This window comes from Anser cygnoides, chromosome 2 (genome assembly GCF_040182565.1).
Source record: "Anser cygnoides isolate HZ-2024a breed goose chromosome 2, Taihu_goose_T2T_genome, whole genome shotgun sequence".
Taxonomy (NCBI): Eukaryota; Metazoa; Chordata; class Aves; order Anseriformes; family Anatidae; genus Anser; species Anser cygnoides.
In genome coordinates, this window is record NC_089874.1 from 115,648,515 (window position 1) to 115,670,613 (window position 22,099).

The 22,099-nt window shown below is 38.3% G+C and overlaps 1 protein-coding gene across 5 annotated transcripts in view; it reads right to left on the reverse strand.

Moving 5' to 3' along the window:
- CHST9 (carbohydrate sulfotransferase 9) overlaps positions 1 to 22,099 on the reverse strand; it is a 103,116-nt gene that overhangs the window by 65,488 nt on the left and 15,529 nt on the right. The window contains exon 1 of one of the 5 annotated variants that reach the window (XM_066992891.1): positions 1,348 to 1,368. The exons of the other annotated variants lie outside the window; for them this stretch is intronic. The gene's annotated coding sequence lies outside the window, so the exon portion shown is untranslated. Of the gene's footprint in view, positions 1 to 1,347; positions 1,369 to 22,099 lie in introns of those variants that run through there. 5 annotated transcript variants of the gene reach the window in all.

Here is a 22,099-nt window from a genome sequence, read left to right on the forward strand (position 1 = left end):
ATCATCTATACCACTGCAAGGTTTTCCACGATCTTTGCTCTGCTCTTTGCCCCTTTAGAACAATCCTTCAATCCAGTTACCAGTTTACATATAAAATGTGTAGAAGACAGAAACAAGACCATATATTTTTCTCTATTAGGATCAAAATCATCAAAAATATATCTACTTCACTTTTGAGCAACAAAAAGGGAAATAGAACAGGGTAAAAACTTGTTATATGCAGAAGTATTCAGACACTATGAGGACAATCTACCTGATCCAAAGTGCTTAAATATTAATATCACACCACCCTCCCAAAAAACTAAACATACAATATAGATCTATGACATGTAAAGAAGAATATTTAAGGCTTATGAAACAACCCTGTTAGACCACTGTGATTAGCATTAATACCTTTAACATAAACAGCATTGAAACATCAGTCTTTCAGAGGCAGATGATGCTGGAATACAAGACCATAAGCTTTCCAGCTTAAATGGCTAGGGAACAATAAATTGTATTTTTCTCCTTTTGGTTCTTAAATACATTAATACTCTAGTTAAAGGCAAGTGGCTTACAGATACTGACATAACATTTATTGAACGTCTATTTGAAAATTTATTAGACATTTTTTGTGTGTGTGTGTTTTAATATTTTAAAATCATGCAATGCAAAGTAAGTTTGTTTATTATTATTATTATTAGACTTTATTGGGTTAAATATGCAAGGACATATAGAACCAGGAAATTTGAGATGGTGAAAAGAATTGGCTTCTAAATTCAGTAAAATAAATATTCATACTGGCATAGCAATGGCTGGCAGTTCTTAAACTAGATTAAACAAGAAAATATGTATACATGTTACATCTTATGGACCACCTGTCAGCTTTGCAACCAGAGCTACTGTACACTGGCCATTATAATTCACAAGAAATCATTTTTATCTGACTAGACATTTTGATAAGATAAATGAATTGGTTATAAGAACTTTGTAAATAATGAAAGCAGAGCATAAACCGTGAAGAACAGCAAAATATCATCTCTTAGGATTTCATTCAAAATTACTCTGGATTTTCATAGTTACCAAAAAGAAATGGGAAAAAGGAAATAAAATTAATCTGTGAAGAAGTTCTCTTGCCTTTGTAAGCAAGGGCTGCAAAGAACAAACAAAGAAACCTCCCTTGAACCTAAGATGGTATGTCCCAGTTAGCATGAGATCCAAATACCACAGGAATCCTGTAAAGTAGGAACTGGTGTCGATCCCACTTTGTAGACAGTGAATTGTGGCACAGAAGATTTTTGAAGGTTTTGAAGGTAGAAGGTTTTGTAGGAAATCTAGGCTAAGTTCAGACAATGTATTATCACCCACCTTATTAAGGTCCTCGGTTAAGAGGTCACCCTTCCTCGAACAATGAGAGGAGGTAAAAGCGTTTGATGTTGTAAATCTCTTGATTTACTGTTTACCAGGTAAGCTCACTGCACATCAGACGAAAACCGCACACCTTCATGAAACACAAAGAAACTTCCTGAGTGCTTAATGGCTGAAAGAGGATGCAGCATACTATATATTCCCTCTCACAGTATTTCATGTATCAGATCTAATTTGCATTATTTTTCCCCCACTATTCACAGAGAAACATTTGCATTTTTTTGCTCAGTTCTTGAGCTGGCATTTGAAAATGATCTTAAAAAACATAAACTTGAACTACAGACCATATAAAGGGTTAAATAAGCTGTGTAACCACGGAAGAACCTGGCAAACCTTTGCAGTTTTATATAACCAAGCAACATGAAACCTCCTTTCTATTTTTGGCTAGATTTCCTTTGCACACCCTCTTTAAAATGTTTATACAGAGAACACACAAACTGTAGTATCTCTGGGGGGTATTCACAAGCCTAATTTTAGGCAGAAGAAACCAGTCTCTTTCTAGACTCTCTCTAAAGCCATTGGAAAGACAGTGGCTCCAAAGGAGATGTTCAGAAAAGGATAATTTTTAATTGCAAGCAGTAATCCATCAGATGAAAAACAAACCAAACCAAAACAAAAACAACAACAAAACAACCACACAATGTTATTTTGAAACTTTAAGCTAGTAACTCACCTGCCTCTGTATCTGCCTGCTCTCAGCCCATTTTCAGCCTTACCCAGAGGACTCTTCCTGATCCTCCCAGTTGCTCATACTGCAAACAACAAGAACTACCAACTCTCTGGCACAGCCTTAGTCCAAACCAGTATGTAACACCAGCCTCACTGGCAATTCACTGCAGAAGAGCCCAAACCCCAAATTATCTTGCAGGGTAAAAGGAAGCGTACTCCTCTCCACCAATCACAGCAGTCAGCAAAATTACCCTATCGACCCCCATGTTTCTTTTAGAAATGTTCTCCTACACATCTTGTCTCTAGCTTTCTCCTATAAGTCATGACAGATGTGACTACACTTAATGTGAAAGTCATGATTTGAAACCTCTTTACATCTTTCTTGATTAAGCTCCATGATCAATTTACAACACCCTCCCCAAGACCCCCTAGACCTATAAAAAACTTTTCCTTTATTCAGGGGTCACAACCATGTTTTTTGTTTTTTTAAACAGAGTACAGCAAATCTTATTTTGATCTTCTCCAACTAAACCAGGATCAAATGACTCTAGCCATGAGCTACTGACGTCCCGGGCTAAAAAGCTGAAGAAAGTCTCCCTTTTTATTTTTTAACTTAGGACATATAGGAGGATCAGCACCTACCTGAGCAGATACAGGAGAGCAGCATCATTCATTACAGGACTATTTACACCCAAAGGCACCCAGAGATGCTCATCTGGGGATTCTACAATCAAGGGCTGAGAGCATTCACGTGTCTTAGTGGCAACAGCCATGTCATGCTCAGTACCACATGGGAAATGTGTTACAATACTTTACTACTCAAATCCAAAACACCTCAAACTTTTCAGACCACAAATGAGCTATGAAAGTGGTCTTATTTGCTTAAAGCATGAAAAGCATAACACTGAAGTAAGCTGACATTACCCTCATTTCCATAAACCACTGCTACTACTGACTGACATTATGCAATTTAAAGGATAGAGGAGTCAAATTTATACTGGCATTTCTACTGTCAGGCAAAAAAGTATGAAGTATGCATAAACCTGCAGTTCCATCTACTGCTTGTCACTGTATCAATGCAAAGCAACTGCATATGTCATTTTCTCCTATCCATTTGCATTACACATAAGAGAAGACATGATGCTCCGTGTCTTCTGAAATGCTATTTTATATTCAATGGTGAGCCATTACCATTTCAGTATATTATCCACTAGATAGTTTCTAACAGACAGCCTATCAGGTTAGAAGTGATCCTCAAAACAGTTGCCTCGTGCTATGAGGAAAGCTAGATTTTTACACACATATATATTTACACTAAACGAAATGTTTGAGCTTCTTTAGCAGAGATTCAACAATCAAATGCATATTCTTGCATCTCTTAATCAGACAGTTACTGAAAAATGACTTCAGGGACTGCTTCCAAAAGAAAATTAATTCTTGAAGAAGGATATATTTTGTTATAAGTACAAGGTTTCTCCAAACCAAAATCGCATAAATGAAAAGGAAGGCTTATATTACTTTCTAAAAGCTTCAAAATATTTGATCAGCTCTGCTTTGGAGATTATTTCATCTGTGACTGAATGTTGCCTTCTTCTTACTTTTAGGAATTGAATTTAGAAGGAATGCAACCTTTATCTAACAGCTCCAACAGCATACACTGTATAGTTTCTATCAGAAAATTTAACTTTGTAGAATTAAAAAACAACAACACAAGTTTAACGATGAACAATAGGAGTATCTATCAGATTCTCCAGCTAATGCCTCAATAAACTGTACAGACAGACTTTACTCATGAAATTCTGAGGTCTCATCATCTTAAATGAAAACTTAGTAGATTGCTGTTGCAAGGTCTCCTTACAGTAAGTCATACTTTAGGAGACAAACAGCAAAATATTTGCTAACAGTCTCTGAAGTACTGTAGCTAATTAAACAAAGTTCATTTGTCAAAGAAATTAAGTGATGTATTATCCTTCTCACTCTTAAATTCAAATTATACAGTATCTCCTATATACCCAAATGCATTTTAGGGATTTTGTTACAAAAGGTATTTGTGTAAAAACCTCAATTACTGTTTTGAAGGAAACTTCAACATTGTAGTTATTTCATCTTTAACAGGATGTGGAAGTTTATCTACACATCGTATCTTGCTCTCAATCAAAAGGTTTCTTAAAAGGCAAACTCAGAGATTAAATAATTAAATTTGTATTTTTATTACATTTTTCTTTGAAGTAAGACATGAAAGAATCTATATTTTTTATTTATATTTAGTTCCTACTTTGATAAAATTATATTTTCCAGCAAAAAGTATTCTGAAAGATTTTCAGGCAACCTTAACCTTAATTTACTCATTATTCTTCTGTGATGCAACAAAAATCATTTGCTTTAAAAAAAAAAAAAAGTCTGCAATTTAAGTAATTTCAAAATTACTCTAAAAAATTAACAGGAAAAATAAGTGAAAACTTCTATGAAAATTAGTTACTCGCATCTATTCAGTGTTAAGCATAATCTCTTAGAGCCCTTCTTTGCCCCATCCAGGTTTGTGGTTTTTTTTTTTCCCCTCCAAAAATTTGTTTGTTATCAGTGCTTAACTACATTGCTTCAAATTAAAGTTATTTTTCCATTCATGCATTTTCACGTCTCAAAAGTTCATTCAGAGGCCATTTGACATTACTGCCATCTTCCTCATTAATTGTCAGATAAGACAGGAAAATTCAGTTTTCATCTGTTAAAGTTTAATGTTTAGGCAGCAGTTTCATCCTAAAACACCCTAGCTGCTGTCAGACGCTCAGTTTCTCTAAGAAGAAGAAGTGAAGTGGCATACCTATACCCACTAATGACAGACAGCTCTTCTGAGATGAAATGGCAGCAGGTCAGTTCCTCCAAGCAGTGGAAAAGGTGGTGGCAGTAGCTCCACAAACAGTTTAATCATAATTCTGTTTCTAAAGGTGTTGCATCTGATTGATACACTACAGTTTCATTCTAGATGGTGTCAAAAAAGGAAAGCAAGCTATGCTGCTATTCTATTTGTTATCCAGATCCAGCAAATGGTTTGCCTGACTTGGACTGTCATCTCTGTTTCTAATTGCTGTATGAGCAACATTAAACAAATGCAGCATTTAGAATACTTTATGTTTTATATTTAAAAAAATCCTCACGTTTCTCTCCCTCTCAATCTTAGGCACTAAAATACGAATGTTTTGTTAAAAGCATGGAAAAAAATATCCATCTAATTAAAAACTAATCATTATTTGAGTTACTGATCCCACTGGCAGAGAAGTATAGTTCTATCTATTATTCATATTGAAGAAACGCTAATCATCATCTTATGGAAGAAGTGCTTTACACTCAACCCCCCACCCAAATGTCTATCAGATCTGTGTCCTGTGCAACGTGCTCCAGGTGACCCTGCTTGGAAAGGATGTTGGACTGGATGATCTCTCTTCCAACCTCAACCATTCTATGATTCTGTAACCTGTTCTTATATAAGTCTCTCTTTGAAAAACAGTATATTTACACATATGGGAACTCAATCCTGGAACAGCCAGGAGTACACTTAATTAGGTATCTCCCCCCCCCCCCCCCCTTAAAATAGAGAACAACGTTCTACAAATTATTGTTAATTCTTTGATAGGTACAAATCCAACGTGAAACAGCCAACCATTCCTGACTCACTGCTTCTGCTAGAGAAAAATATTGAAAATTAACAAGGAAGTAAAAAAGTAGCCAGGATGTTTTGCTGAGCCAGTCACCCATGAGTCACTTTAACATTTTAAGATTAGTAAACCACATTCATACTGGGTGGAAAATTTTTTAGTAATCCAATGATATCATGCTCTGGTAAATATTTCCATAGGATTAATCAGCATCATATAAAAAATGCTACTAGGATTTCCCAACACATTCAAGCTGGGCACTCTTCAGCACAGGAATCACAGGGGAAAGGCATCAGTCAAGATAGCACTGTACAAATTCATGGAAGAAAGCATAATACAGGGCTACTTAACACATCTCCAATCCAGGAAGTCTCCAAGTAATAAATCAGAAAGGTCAAAGAAAATTCTCTGAATTATCATTATAAACTTGCCTTATTTATATAGTCTGCTCTAGGCACTGTAGTAGAGACAATATGCTAACATAGACAGACCTCTGGGCCTCAGCTAGTTTAGGTTTTCTTCTTATCTGCCAAATCAAATTGGTTTTATCATGTCCCTACTTGAGGTACTTGAAGTTACACATGACGTGGTATGCCTGACATGGTGGAGGATGATCACCTTGCTACTCTGCCACCCTATGCTTATCTCAAGTAACATTTCTTTTTGAAACTTGGTGCTTTCAGGTTTGCAGCTGCCTAAATGTCTCCCCTCAGTATCTCTGGTATTCATAACTGCACAATATTTTAAGACCAAGTTATGGTGCCCCACAAACATTCCTCATTATAATGATTATTTATGAGCCCCTGGATTAAACTGTCCTGTTCTGAAAACAAAATTTATGGGAATCAGATTTGGGCTTTTTTGCTTGTCTTTGACCTGCCTAGTTTGTCAGTCTCAGGTATTTTTTCCCCAAGGACTGAGTGACACACCACCAAACCTATTTTAACTTTTCAGGCTCTGCCTTCCCTCCCTTTCAGCACTCCTCTTTCCCCAGCTCACAGTACCATTACGAGGTAGTGCCTCCACACATAAATCCTTATCGTTAGCTTCTATTAGATGTTTCAGTATCAGATTAGGTCTCCATCCCCCACAACAAATATTTTATTAATAGCTGGAAAACATTCATTGATGGTGCAGTTTCAAATGAACATTTCTGATTCCATAGAGTATTTGGCATTATATTAAATACAAACATGTTTATTTGCTGTTTTACTGCTATTTATTTAAGGACAAAATGTGACCGATATATAGCAATATGTGACTGGCAATATGTGCTAGTATTGCTATGTGACTAGCAATATGTGCTAGCAAATATGTGAATATAGCAATATAGCAAGATGTGACTGTTATATAGCAATATAACTACCCCATAACATCAACTCCATGCCACAAACATTCGGTACATGTGTATTATCACATCAGAAGAAAACAACAGAAGCCAAAGAAAAAACACTATTTAGAATGCAAGCTAGGGACTTCGCAGGAGCAGACACTTTAGCGCTTATAATTGGTCAAACTTCAGCATTGCTTTTACCAAAAATTTTTTTGTTGATTTTACTGATCATACAAATTATCAGTACAAGTAGCACCATTTAATATTTAATAAGTAGCACCATTCTCTGAAGCACAGACCTTTTTGGCACAGCGTGATCTTAACATGAGGAAGACATTAGTTCTCACCATAAAAAATACTATACTCCTACATATTCTCCACTGTATACCTTCATAAACTGCAGCCGCATTAGTTTCTTCTAGGTATTTGGAAGGCAGGAAAAAGCTGAAAAAAACTGCAATATCAGAAGTTTTCTCAAGGCAAATACACAGTTTTGACCAGGTTATTCATAAGGCACCTGCAATATTAATTCTGCATTTCCCACCCCTCATTATGACTGTGTGATGACGGCCTTTTTTAATGAAGTCACTGAAGTATGATTTAATAATAGAGAATTTAACAATGACTGATGAATGAGAAAGAACATAATCGAGGCCAAAAATATCTTAGTGATAAGAAATGCCAAGAAATAGCTGAACCAAAGTAATATATAATCATGAAAACATTAACATGTACAATAAAAATGTAATGGTTTAAAACAAGTTTAGCATATCTCTTATGATAAAAGTTGCAACAGAATTTAGAATAAATCAACTTTTGTATCTGGCTTACCTTCATTTCCTATCATTGAATAGAAGAAACCATTCACTTTTCACTGCCATTTGTGGAATCTCCCTCATTTTTCTAATTGTATATTCCTATTTTTTTCCCAATTCCTGTATTCCTGTTTTTCCCATTTACCATGGACAGTAAAAAGTATTAAAACACACTTGTTAGCGAATGTCAAATTAAAGTAACTTATTGAACAGGATGAACTAGTCTTTTTGATCATTTCTTGGATCTTTGGTCCTTGCAGTTTTTTTATTCTTCCTTCTTGCGGCACTCAATGATAGCAGAAGATAGGGAGTCAATGATTGTTCTTGAAAGAAAACAGAGGAGAAGAGGTCAGAGTGAAAGTGCTGTGCTATCAGCTCTGGAGTTAGATATTCTGGCAGTACTAGTACCCAGAGAAAATACTTGGTCTTCAGGAACAAAAGAATGCTGAAAGGATAGCAAAAGTTTCCAAAATAAACAGATGACTGCCCCAGTAATTAACATGAATGTCTTATGTGGCTACTGGCCTATGAGGATTACCCCACTTAAAATACCAAGATTAACCACTAGCTTTCAAGAAAGGCAACTATTTGCAATATGGTCATTACAAAATAGTTTTTGCTTAAATTGACTCCTAACTGTGATCTAAATTAAGTTTCATTTACAACCTATTAATGCCAGCCACATAGTATGTGTAGTTTGGTATCCAGAGAGACAAGGCTGACTCAACTTGCCTGGAGTACCTTGAACCCACGCATCAGTCACAGCATCTGGCAACTTTATCTGCGCTATATTTATATGTACATCAGTCCTAAACCTGATGCCAATAGAGTTTCATTATACCGCATGATCAATCATAACTTAAGAGGGAGCGCACCTCAGCTATTTGCAGATTAATTCTACCAGAAAGGAATTTCAGCTCAAAGGTTAAATAAACCATGAAGTATTTATACTTCACTGCAACTACCTCAGACTACATAAACCCAGTCTCATCTGCCTGTTTATCTTCAAAATAGGCACACTGAAGTGCAAAATTAGAACAGAAAATCTGTAAGAGCAAAATAAATTAAAAATCCAAAATGTAAATCATATTGTCGTCATTATTTCTTTTATTTCACATACACTTGGGGCCTTTACCCCCTCCCTCCTGTAATGAAACTAATGTGAAAGTCAGGAGCAAGAACATTTTTTTGTTGGCTTTCATTTTTTGTTTTGAGACATTTATGATCTCTTTCTCTCTGCCACCACTCTCAAGTAAGCAAAACTCTGACATGAGATCAAAGAGATAAAAGAAAATACCAAAATTCTCGTACAAAAACATCTGTTTTACATTTTGTTGCTTCACTGGATATCAGTTAATCAGGGGCCAGTCAGCCAACTCTCACCCTAATGATTTTGCTCCTACAAGTAATTTCTTTAGTGATTAGGACTCTATTATTGCATCAATAATTCAGCAGCTCCCACAGCAACAGTAAAAAAAAAAAAAATAAAGGAAGCACACAAGTAAATTCTAGTCCCTCTCCCAACCATCCTGCCCTGTGTCCTTCCCTCCCATCACAGAACATGATAGAGATTTGTTTCTTTCCCAGTGTCAGCATTTTACATACTCTTAGGGGACTGGTAGAAGGCAGAGAAGGTTAGATATCTTGAGGATCTTATACTCCTATTCAAAGTTTAGTTTCTGAGAAAAACAAGTTTCTGTTGCTTTCATTAATAACTGTTTTGCAGAACTACTCAGCTTGAGCATGTCTAAGTGGCTAATAAATCAAGCAGAAGTTCATGGAAAGTCTTGGTTCTTTGGCCCTACATCAAGAACAGAGTAGCAGAGCTTCCTGGAAAACATACTGTAATTCTTGACCACAATTGCAGAGTCATCTTAAAACAATTACATTTAATGAATTATGTACATAATATGTTTAAAGTAACAGACTACATTTTACACATAATTCAAGTGCTATGACAAGTGTCAACAGTTTGTAAACCATTAGATCTCAGTAGTGGACAAGGCATACAATACATCAATGCATCAGGAGAGGTAGCGAGAAAGAGACAAAGAAAAACAAAAACAATACTAATGCACCAATGTGCACTTCCTTCATGTACTTTACCATGCTTCATTTCAAAAGTGTACTCTAATTCTTTAATAGACTGCAGTAGGTATTGAGACTATAGTAATATTTTTGCAACATAGTTTACCCTGCACTGTTTGGCGACTAAAAGGTTTTTTTTTCAGGAATAAGGAAATAATTTTGTTTATATTAGTGTAGAAAGAAGAGTGAAATTCTATTGACTCCACTTCTGTAAAGCCTCTCTTTCAGCTGCCACCATTGTGAGGTCAAGATTGAGAAGAATAAATTTGATAAGTAACAGGGCTCATGGATATTAGTGGTGGGAGCTCTTACTTTCATCCACCAAGTAGCCATCCTTTAACAAAAGAGCTACAATTTTTCTTACTCTGCTGCCTCCAAAGCCCTCTACAAAGAGGGTGGCCTTTCCCCAGCCAATCCGCATCAACAACAGCTGTTTGGCACTCAGCTAACTCTGCGTGCCCTTCAAGAGACTGTACCTGATGTAGTGCCCCTTCCAGCAGAGTAGCTGACCCTCCCACACAGCTTGCATCGCGCACACGCTGCTCTATTTTCAGCCTTACTGAAAGGCTGCCAAGAACAACCAGCTTCCCAAGTGAACCAGGATGGTGGGAATTGCACCATGACTCACAGCTATGCAGAGAAAACACCACTCGCATGCCACAGCAAGCAGGTCTCTGTACCAGGAGAGACAAGATTCCTATCCTAACCCAAGAAAGTGAGATGCTTGTTCACATGAAGGCTTGCCAGCTCAAACGCAATTGTATTTGGGAACAATCAGCAGCTGCGTGAGAGCGGGAATGATGGAAAAGATAGAGAAACTATGAGATTTTGACAACAGAAAAAACATTCAGGAACAACTGCATGTCTGTCTGCTCCCTTTGAAAGTTTAAACAAGAACATCAAATACAACTAAATTCAAAGATAAAACTGTCTTTGTGCACACTGCTTACTATATGTATTACTTCTTATCAAATGAATTTTCTTTCCTTAACAGAGGTATTTTGTGAATTAATGGTGATGTATCAGGCACTGATATTTCCCTGTGTCTACCTAATACAAACGAGTGTTTCCAGCCGCAGCTAACAGAGCTCACGCACATCTCTCTGGCTGATCATAATCAAAAGCAAGAACCCCCAACGCTCTTTTCTATTGCAAATTTACCAAGAGGCAACATGCACAAACCTAGGGCACAGCTGCAGGACTCGAGATAATCACAGTTCACTTGAGCTGTTTCTAAGAACTGAGATTATAATATATCTATAGTGGAAAGTATTACAAACCCTTATCAGCTTCTTCATCTATGCCCTTACACATATAGAGCTGGACAAGTTCTTTTGTTGCTAGATTGTAATGGGTACTGAAATGACCTGGTCCCTTCCAATCACATTAAGTATAAAATCATTTAACACCTCCTCTTCTTTCACCTGGCATTTGCTCACAGTAAAATTTAATACTTGTTCAAATTATTGTTAACCTTAGGCTGCTGATCTTTAGATACATTTCTGCATATTTCCCAGTGTCCATGACATGCAGAAGCAGTCCCCTGAGGTGCATGTCAAATTTTGTGGCTATTAGGCCATCATCCATTACATTCTAGGGTAATGAATGCCTTTGCCAGGAGACAAGCATCTCCACTTCTCATGAAGAAATTTCCTAAGCCTGTGAATTTCTTGGACATATATACATAAAAATTAAAACAGTTATTACTAAGGCAGAAAGTGAAAATATTTTATTTTTGTTATCGAGCACACAATGTAAAGACAAAATTCCTAGAACAAACATCAGAATCACCTTTGATGGCCAAGTTCAGTTGCACCACTATAGGACACCAAAGGAGGACTGGGTAAAGAGAGAAGAAAACAAATCAGTCTCCGCAGCCTGTTGAAGTGATGTTTGAGTGTTACTCTGGGGAGGAGGGGGGGTACAGGACACACCACAAGCAAATGACACAGTTGTCTTTGACCTACTACAGCAAACCTTGAAAGGAAAAGGAACATTGATGGAATGTTTAATCCAGCATCTAAGAGAAGTCCAGAGACCCTACTGGATTTTTCTTAAGCCTGCTGATGGATCTGTACCTGTCACCATTTACATCCAACTGGTCCAGGGAAAGTCAGAAGAATCAACCTCACTGGTTCATAGCTTTTGTGGGCAATGTCTAGGCATGGAATGACAACACTTGCTGGAACAAGACAGGTCAGAGTTGAGATCTTCCTGGAGGGGTGAATTTCACCTTCTGTGCCATTAGATGAAACATCATCAACAGATAAGACACACAGTCATACCTATCCATATAAGCGAATGCACTTTTAACAGGGAATGGAGGACGGTAGGTTTTTAGTTCTCTCTCTCCTCCCCACCCCACCACCCTGTTTACTGAGCTCACTGCAGGTTTTGCACACACAAACTAAACTGTATACAACCATAGCCTCCATTGACCCCATATCCCATGTCATAGATATGAGCTTCTAAAAGCTGCAGCATCCCAGAGCCAAATTAAATAAATAAAATAAATAAATAAACAAATAAGAGAGAAAGAGTGTGACACAGTAAATTTAAACCATTTAAATTTAAATCATTTGTCTCTACATCACTTTCCACTATTATTAGCTTGGAAATGTCTAGCTTTGACTACCTGTCCTGGCTTTTTTCTCTTAAAAGTATTACAAACCTTTAAAAAGGAAAATTAAATAGATGTGAAATCTTGAATATACTTTGCTTAGCATCCTTATTGATCTCACAAACTTCCAAGATCTCTACCATCCCTCAGAAATGTTGATAGCTGTCCTGTCATTGTCCCTTGCAGATGGTGTTAAGTGGGCTTATAGGAAGCTGAAGGATTAAGAGAAAACTGTCTATTCAGCCTGATTTTGCTAGAGCTGTGCACTGTGAATTTCAGCCAGGATCATGTGATGGAAAGCTTTACAGTCAGTATCAACACAAAATCATCTGAAACAACAAAGGAGCGAGGGACAAATTGTCTTTGCTAGCAGGTATCACACAGGTTTGCTTAGAGGTCAATGACACACTTGGACTTTGTTACCACGGGGAGGCTTAGAGTGTGCATGGTAAGGAACAATCATTTTTGCTGGGTATGAGTTGGAGTGGAAGGAGTGGGAGTTCCTAAAGACCTACTGTAACAGATAATGTTTTCTGAGTTGCAAAATACTGTTGCCACTTGCTGCGAGCAAAGGCTTTCCAGGCAGTACAGGATGCTGCTGCACATCTTCACCAAATTGGGACCAAACCAGTCAAAGTCCAGACCAAATGGATGTGTCCAAGATCGTACTCCCTGTCAAGTGAAGCTGATGAGTGCCTGAGAACAGCTTCATCTATACACAGGGTAACACTTTAAATACTGCGTATTTTGCAGTCCCCTTAATTAATGAATATTTACAATTTTAAAAAGAGAGCCTTTAAGCTGATTTGCTCCCTGACACTGATTTTGAATAGAAAAGAACAAACTTTGGAGTTTTTGTAGGTGCAGTTTGTTTCCTTTTTTTTGTTGTCAGTGGTGGTTGTTTTAAACATAACATTTGGTAGTATCTCACACACTCTCCTGTGTGCCTAAAGACAGCAGCATTCAATCCCACAGATAAAGCCATAAGGCTCAAGGTTGGATGAGCTGAGAAGAAAAATACTACATGCAGATGTAACATGAATCTTCTAGGTTTCAAACTGATAGTTATAAAATGCCTTCCATAGAAATACTGTAGAAATGTAGAAAATTATTTCTTTGAATATGCCACTAACACAAATGCAGTAAAAATACAAAAAATATGTGAGACAGTTGTCTGAGGCAGCAGGGACCCAAACCTGAAAGCCTAATTGATCACCATGCTGCCTTGCCGTGATGATTGCTCTTAAAAATATAAAAGAACCAAAAATAAAACCATTTTTTCCTTTTCTTTAAAGAAAAAAACAACAAAAAAGGAGTTTTTTTTCTTTCTTCATGTGATATGTAGGACATTAATCCCTTGTACACTGAAATGGCTCCCTGATATTTAAATGCTTATTTCTGACAGATGCTGCTAGATTATCAACAATTACCCCTAACTTATAGAAATAACCTGTTTACAGTAACACCATAAATAAAATTGAAGCAAAAAGACAGAAACAAGGGCTCTCAAGACTGAACTTCAAAACAATTCTGATCCCAGCACATCCCAAATATCTGACTATGCTGAGAAGATTTTTGTCTAAATTATGTCTCCTGTCAACAGTCTCTAATCCCAAACAAATACGGAAAATAAAGAGCATATTGAAAGTAAATATACAAACATATATGTACACACACACTTAAAAATATCAGAATTTCTAATTTTACTTTGTTAAGAAACGAAAGGTTTCCCTTGCAGTTTTACAGAGACCAGATCACGTGCTCTAACAGGGCTGTTTGTAATCAAGAGACAAATCAAAGCTGTTCAACATCAGACAGAGATAAGGAGCCTTAAATGTACTGATGGCAACCACTTACTATTATGAAAGTGTGCAGCACACTTCAGAAAAACAGAAAGGTCAGGAACAGAAAAAAATCTCTCAAACTTTCACTAAAAAATTCTCTCTCCAGCCTTCTTGATTTGTAAGGTTATAAGTGTATCTTGAATTGTATTGCATCATACAATCAGTGCACTGAAGAGACAAGACTCCATTGCTTCATTTCCTGAATAATCACGTTTTAAGAAAAGGGCTTTCTGGAAATGGAAGCTATTATAAACAGCCACAACTGTGGACAATAACTGAAAACTTTAGTCAGTAACAGAAAATGTTAGACAACTACACAGAAATTGAATAATGTGTAAAAAAGAAAAAAAACAGCATAGTTACGTAACAAAAAGAATGATTGCTAAGGACTCCATGAAAAACCACATCTAGTTATTCTGTTCCAAGGATTTGAATAACTGGAAAACAGTGCGAAGATCACCTACGTTTTTGAGATCCAATATGCATATATTGAGATATTTAGCCTTCCTATGAAAGGGGACATCCTATTTTATTTGCATTCCAATCTCAAACCCCCAAGCCCCTCTCAGCAATAGTTATAGCACAAATTCTGAAGTGAGTTCAATTACATACCTACAAACAGAAGATGATTACACAAAGCTCTCAACACACAAGTGCTTGAGAACAGTTAAGAAAGAATACTTCAAGGTGTTCTCAGTACCATTAAGATACTAGCCACACATTGTTAGAAGTAGACTTCTGTGGGCTAGGTACTAATGAGTACGGGTGGGTTGTCAAAAGCTTATACACAGTGAGTAAAATGTCATCAGCTTCTGCTCAACCATGTTATTGAACATACAACTGAGAGGAGGCCCAAAAAACTCATCCTGTTTAGTTTCTTTCATGCCACTGAAACAGGGAAGCTAAATACTAAAGGATTAAAACTTACCACCAATTCAAAAATTTCTTCCATGACACCCTCAAGAAAAAAAAAATCACAGCAGGGATTTCTTTTAAGGAAGCATGATGTATAAAACTAGATGGTACTTAGCTATAGGAATGATAAAAGTAAAATGAACTGACCCACAATGCTGAGGGCTACTAAACAGCCAGACTTAGGAAGAACATCCTCACAAAAAGATAAACACGGTCTTAAATGTTATATGCTGCAACGTGAAATTTTAATTTCTTTTTCTTAAAACTTCTCTGTTTTGCTGCTGCTGAAGATAGGGTGAGATGTCATAATCACTAACTCTGAAAACCATGATTTCTGATATTTAGCTTTTACTTGTATATTTAGATCACAATGGTATGACGAAGTATCAGTTCCCCCACAAAAGAGAATTGTTTTCTCTATATAGCTTAAACCCATTTAAGGAGGTAGGGAACAATGACAACTCTTAGGCTATACAGTGAAAATTCACCTACTAAAATTTTGTATTTCTGGGACTTCAGGAACAATAAAACCACTCACCAAGAAGCATCTTTCTTTTGTGCTTCAAGACAGTAATGATGGGGGGGGAGGGGGAGGTGAAACACAAAGAGAAGACCATATATTCTGATGAGAAGAGTAAAGCCTGAACACACCCAGCCTTATTAGAACAGCCTCACTGATAGTTAGGCATTGTAAACCAGGAAGAATTGCTTTCCCATTTTGGTGGCATTCTTCAACTGTTAGCAAGCCTCAGGCAAACTACCCTAGACTTCTGTAACAGAAATATTTCAGTTACTAAAACAACTAGATTACTCATGATTAATATCTGTTACTGATCAGAGTCCTTTTCTTCCATTTACAACCATTTTAGTATATTGTATTTACTGAGGACCCTCTGGCAAAACTATGACTTCCGAGTAAACAGTTGCCTCTGCAATTCATTACGTATGAACTATCCTGTAAGCCACATCCATGTTGCTCCATTTAGGCAAGGTTTAAATTTATATATATATATATATATAAAAAAAAATCCAAACAAACAGCAAAGACTAAATATTACCATATGTTGCACGCATACACTTGCTACTTTGAGTGTCAAGATAAGGAAGAAGCTCGACGGACTCAAAGTATCTCACTGAGTTAACCAAATGACCCAAGATATCACATGGATTACCAAGTCAAGAAAAGTAGGGAAGAAAGCCCATCCTCTTATGCCAAATAATACATATAGAGCTTGGATAGCTACCAACAGCAGACTGAACTGAGAAAGCTCATGTTGCTTTATGGAATGTCAAACGTTTCTTAAAATGGGATTGTTAAAGACAATTTGAGTGAACTTTCTTCAGATTGTTCACAGAAATAAAAGCTGTGGCCTAAGGAATGGGGTCTCCTTGAAGCTACTCAGGAGCTCAAAGGACAAAACCTTCCTGCATCAGTAAAGCACACAGGCTGCAGAAAGCTGATTGGGCACCCACAGAGTGCTGCAAAGATCCTGAGCAAAATCGAAAGAAAAACAACCACACTTGCACCCTGCAAAGGGAGCAGAAAGCATGCACAGGAAAACTAGTATCCCTAAGGTGAAACACAGCTGCTGGGAAAAAGAAGAGACAGATTTTCCCACACTCAGGAACTAGAAATCTATGGGACGATAGGGGCAATGCAGCCTTTTTCAGATGAATTATCAGTCATACTGCACTTCATGAAACACTGAAGTAGTTCCTGGTCATCATAGAGTTAATATGCACACTTCGCAACAATTAATTACATGAAATTTACTAAGAGGAGAAAAAAAGAAAACCACAAAACACAGCAGACAGGTCTAATTGCCGAATATTTTTGTGATTATTTTGTAGTAATCAGCCATGGCAAATCACATCAGCTGCCCAAAAAAGTTCTGAAGTACGTCTGAATGCCTAACTTAGAAGACTAATTCACATCTCTAACGTAGAAGGATTAAAATGCAAGTGTGCTTTGCACACTCACACACCCTAATTCAAGTGATTCATGATATAAAACTCAACACCAACTCTGGAAGACCCATAAATTTGCCTCCCCTGTATGAGATTAATACTGCTGGAAATTATTAAACATGCAATAAATGGCAATTGCTTTTCCATCAATGCCACAGTGTTTAATGCTCTTAGTGAACAATGTACGACGGTATGGGAAACTGTCTAGTAAAGCTGTAAGATTTAATTGAATTCATACCAATTTCATTTTTATATTTGAACATATATAAATGAATATATTTACATATATGCTGTAGGCAGAACATAAATGTATGTTACATTATCAACTTTGATGTCTGTGAAGTTTTCAACCAAATAAAGTCTGTACGTGATGACAGCCATGTCTCAAACCGCTCTTGAGAAGTCTATTCGCTATTACTCCGTTGAGGTGAACTGAAGATGCCCAACAAAAGAACTCTGCAACATCCAAGTAAGGTTATATCTTCCTGTCTTTATATGCTCCATGCACAGTACCAAACCAAGGAACTCGGCTGTTCTCTCAGTTTGCTAATCTCTGTAAAAAGCCATCAGAAAGGACCACCATGTAACTAAGAGGTGCTTCTTATGCATCTACAAATGCAAGATATGTTTTTTTGTTTGTTTGTTTGTTTTTTAGAAAGGGTAGAGATGGTGACTGTGACCAGAATTAACCTGAAGAGCCCAAGCACAGCAGGAAGGAGCAGAAGATATGGCTGTGCTGAGCCTACAGGTACATCTGAAGTAGATGGACAGGATGGAAGATTCATAGGTTGGGTAAAAGTGAGTGATGAGGGAAGTTTGCAGAAGTAAATCAGGAAAACAAACAAACAAACAAACAAAAACACTTGCTTAGAGAAGACCAGATCTACAAGGACATAAGACAAAAAGTGGAATCAAATCATAGCAGAGGTCTTAGACATGTGAACAGCAAGTTGAAAGAAGACAAACAAAAGGAGAGAAAGAAGTTAAACTATAAAAAAATAGTGGCATGAGGTCCAGTGTGAAAAATCATGAACAGATAGAAAGACAAAAGGTAGTGACACAAATGGTGAGTGTGAAAGCAAATTGATTAATACAATAGTAAGAACACTAATGAGGAACAGCATATTACTGTACAATTTTCTGATTCCCCACAAAATCTATATCTGACTGGGAATTACATCACAACTAGGAGAACCTAAGAAATAAGTATGAACATTATAAACAGTAATCAATTAAAATCTAGCATCTCTTCCAATGATTTTGATTTATAAAGTCAGACATTCATAGGAATAAGTGGTAAGCAACAGCAACTCACTGGTGCAAAACTCATACATTCCTAAACTCAAAGGTAGCCAGCTTTCCATGCTTCAACAACCAAACGCAAACATGATTGTTATTGGTCTTGAGCATGGAAAACAAAAATAGCTACGCTTACAACAAAGACTTGTCTCTACAGTCTTATGGCGTGGCAGTTGAGAAACACAAGACGCACTTTCCACTTCTTAGTAGAACATCAAATCAAACACTCAGCCACTTGCAGATTAAAACTGTCTTACAGCTGTACAACTAGCAATTCATAGAAGAGGACATAAAATTCTTATAAAGATGCTTGTAAATTTGGGATTCTCCAGACACAGCTCATCCGCAAAAAAGCTACAGTGTACAACACATGGCAATATGAAAAACGCAGCAGAAAAGGAGAGTACCCGCAAACTAAGGTATATTGTGAATATGCAAATATGCTTTATTTCATAGAAACTCTTAAAGCAGCATCCAGGAAAGGGGGAGAAAAATCATGAGGGAATTGAGCTGCAGAATGTTTAGAGGAGATACAGGTGTTTGAAATAAAAAAAGAATGTCTCTCTACATTTTAAATTGGAAGATGAGCACGCAAGAGCAGACACCAAAGAATGATTTTTCTCCATGCTCTTTCTGATGTGTATGATCTAGCCACTGCCAAGAGTGCCAAAATTCATTTTTTGAATCCTTATGAAGTGCTGTCAAAAGCAGTCCAGTGAGATAAAAGGGTACTCAAAACTGAAGTCACATTTTAAGCTCACTAACCCTTTCTGTTGTTCTCTGATAGTTTCTATTTGGTTATGGAAATATTTTCACATGGAAATGATGTATGTATACAAGGAAAACCTCTCTCCTGATGAAGATTATGGCAATACATCAAAGAGAAGTCCCCAAAGAAAGCATCTGATTGCCTAAAAGAACATGGTATCTTCTAATTTTCCCTTTGTTTTTCACTTTTTCTTTTTAATAGTACACACATATAGAGAAAATGAAAATGGAGAGAGAAAGGGAGGGAAGAAGGGGAACAGTGAGAAATGGTAACAAGAAGCACTGCATGGAAGGAAAGGTTAATTACAGGACAAAAGATGCAAGGAATGTAAAGAATGTCAGCAAGTAAATAAATCAATAATCTACAGTCATCATCTACATTCCTGAACTACCTTGAAAGCAAGGATATCTGCCCTTAACATACCCAACAACAGCAGAAATTTTTCAAGGCAGACTCCCACTGCAAGCTCTGTTTCTGTCAACAACCTCCTGTCAACACGTGATTACATGGGAACCTTTCCAATGCCAGTCAATTTAACTCTTTTAACAGTTTTGTTAATATAAGCTTGTAAATACACTATTACTTGCAACAGGGATCCATTTTGGGGCCGGTTCTATTCAGAGTTTTCATAAATGACTTGGATGCAGGACTTGAAGGTATACTAAGTAAGTTTGCAGACCACACTAAATTGGGGAGATCTATCGACTCCCTTCAGGGTAGAGAGGCCTTGCAGAGAGATCTTGTCAAATTAGAGGGCTGGACAATCATCAACTGCTGCATGAAGTTCAACAACAGCAAGTTCTGGATTCTGCACCTGGGACAGGGCAACCCTGGCTGTACGTACAGACTGGGGGATGAAAGGCTGGAAAGCAGTTCCATGGAAAGGGATCTGGGGGTTCTGGTTGACATCAAGTTGATTGTGAGCCAGCAGTGTGCCCACGAAGCCAAAAGGGCCAACCATACCGTGGGGTGCATCAGGCACGGCATTGCTAACCATCAAGAGAAGGGATTGTCCAGCTCTTATCTGTGCCAGTGAAGCCTCTCCTCAAGTACTGTGTGCAGTTTTGGACACCACAATATAAGAAGGACATAAAACTATCAGAGAGCATCCCAAGGAGGGCTACTAAGATGACGAAGGGTCTAGAGGGCAAGACATATGAGGAGCAGCTGAGGTCCCTTGGTCTGTTCAGCCCAGAGAAGAGGAGACTGAGAGGAAGCCTCATGGCGGACTGCAGCTTCCTCATGAGGGGAGTTGAGGGACAGATGCTGATCTCCATCCTTTACTAGATGCAGGGAGTGGACATGACTACTGAGGATACGGGAAAGGCTGAGATTCTTAATGCCTTCTTTACATCTGTCTTCACTAGAGGGACCACTTATCCTCTGGGTACTCAGCCTCTCGACCTGGAAATCTGGGACGAGGAGCAGAGGAAACCCCTCACAGGTCAGGTGGAAACAGAGACCTGCTGCTCCACGGGGATTGTCACAGGTCTATGGGGCCAGATGGAAATCCACCCAAGGGTGCTGAGGTAGTTGGCAGATGTGATTGCTTTCCATCATCTATCAGCAGTCATGGTCATACAGAGAGGTCCCAGATGACTGGAGACTTGCTAACGTGATGCCCATCTACAAAAAGGGTCATAAGGAGAACCTGGGGAACTGCAGGCCTGTTAGCCTGACCTCGGTGCCAGAAAAGGTGATAGAACAGGTCATATTGAATTAAACCACACAGCATATGCAAGACAACCAGGGGACCAGACCCAGTCAGCATGGGCTCACAAAAGGCAAGTCCTGCCTGACCAACCTCATCTCCTTCTATGACCAGGTGACCCGCCTGGTAGATGAGGGAAAGGCTGTTGATATAGTCTACCTAGACTTCAGCAAAGCCTTTGACATGGTGTCCCACAGTATTCTTCTGGAAAAGCTGGCAGCCCATGGCTTGGACAGGAACACTCTTTGCTGGGTTAAAAACTGGTTAGTTGGCCAGACCCAGAGAGTGGTGATGAATGGAGTGAAATCCAGCTGGTGACCAGTCATGAGTCATGTTCCCCAGGGGTTGGTATTGGGGCCCATCCTCTTTAATGTCTTCATTGTTGACTTGGATGAGGAAATTGAGTGCACCCTCAGTAAGTTCGCAGACGACACCAAGTCTGGGGGGAAGTGTCAATCTGCTGGAGCGTGGGAAGGCCCTGCAGAGGGACCTGGACAGGTTGGATTGATGGGCAGAGGCCCATGGGATGAGGTTCAACATGGCTAAGTGCCAGGTCCTGCACTTTGGTCACAAGAGCCCCATGCAGCACTACAGGCTTGGGGCAGAGTGGCTGGAAAACTGTGTGGAGGAAAAGGATCTGGGGGTGCTGATTGATGCTCGCCTGAACACGAGCTGGCAGTGCGTCCAGGTGGCCAGGAAGGCCAATGGCATCCTGGCTTGTATCAGGAATAGTGAAGCCAGCAGGACTAGGGAGGTGATCATCCCCCTGCTGAGGCCTCACCTCGAGGACTGTGCTTAGTTTTAGGCCCCTCACTGCCAGAAAGTCATTGAGGCCCTGGAGCACGTCCAGAGAAGGGCTATGAAGCTGGTGAATGGCCTGAAACACAAGTCCTGTGAGGAACGGCTGAGGGAACTAGGGTTGTTTAGTCTGGAGAGGAGGAGGCTCGGGGAGACCTTATTGCTCTCTACAGCTACCTGAAAGGAAGGCGTGGGGAGCTGGGGGTTAGC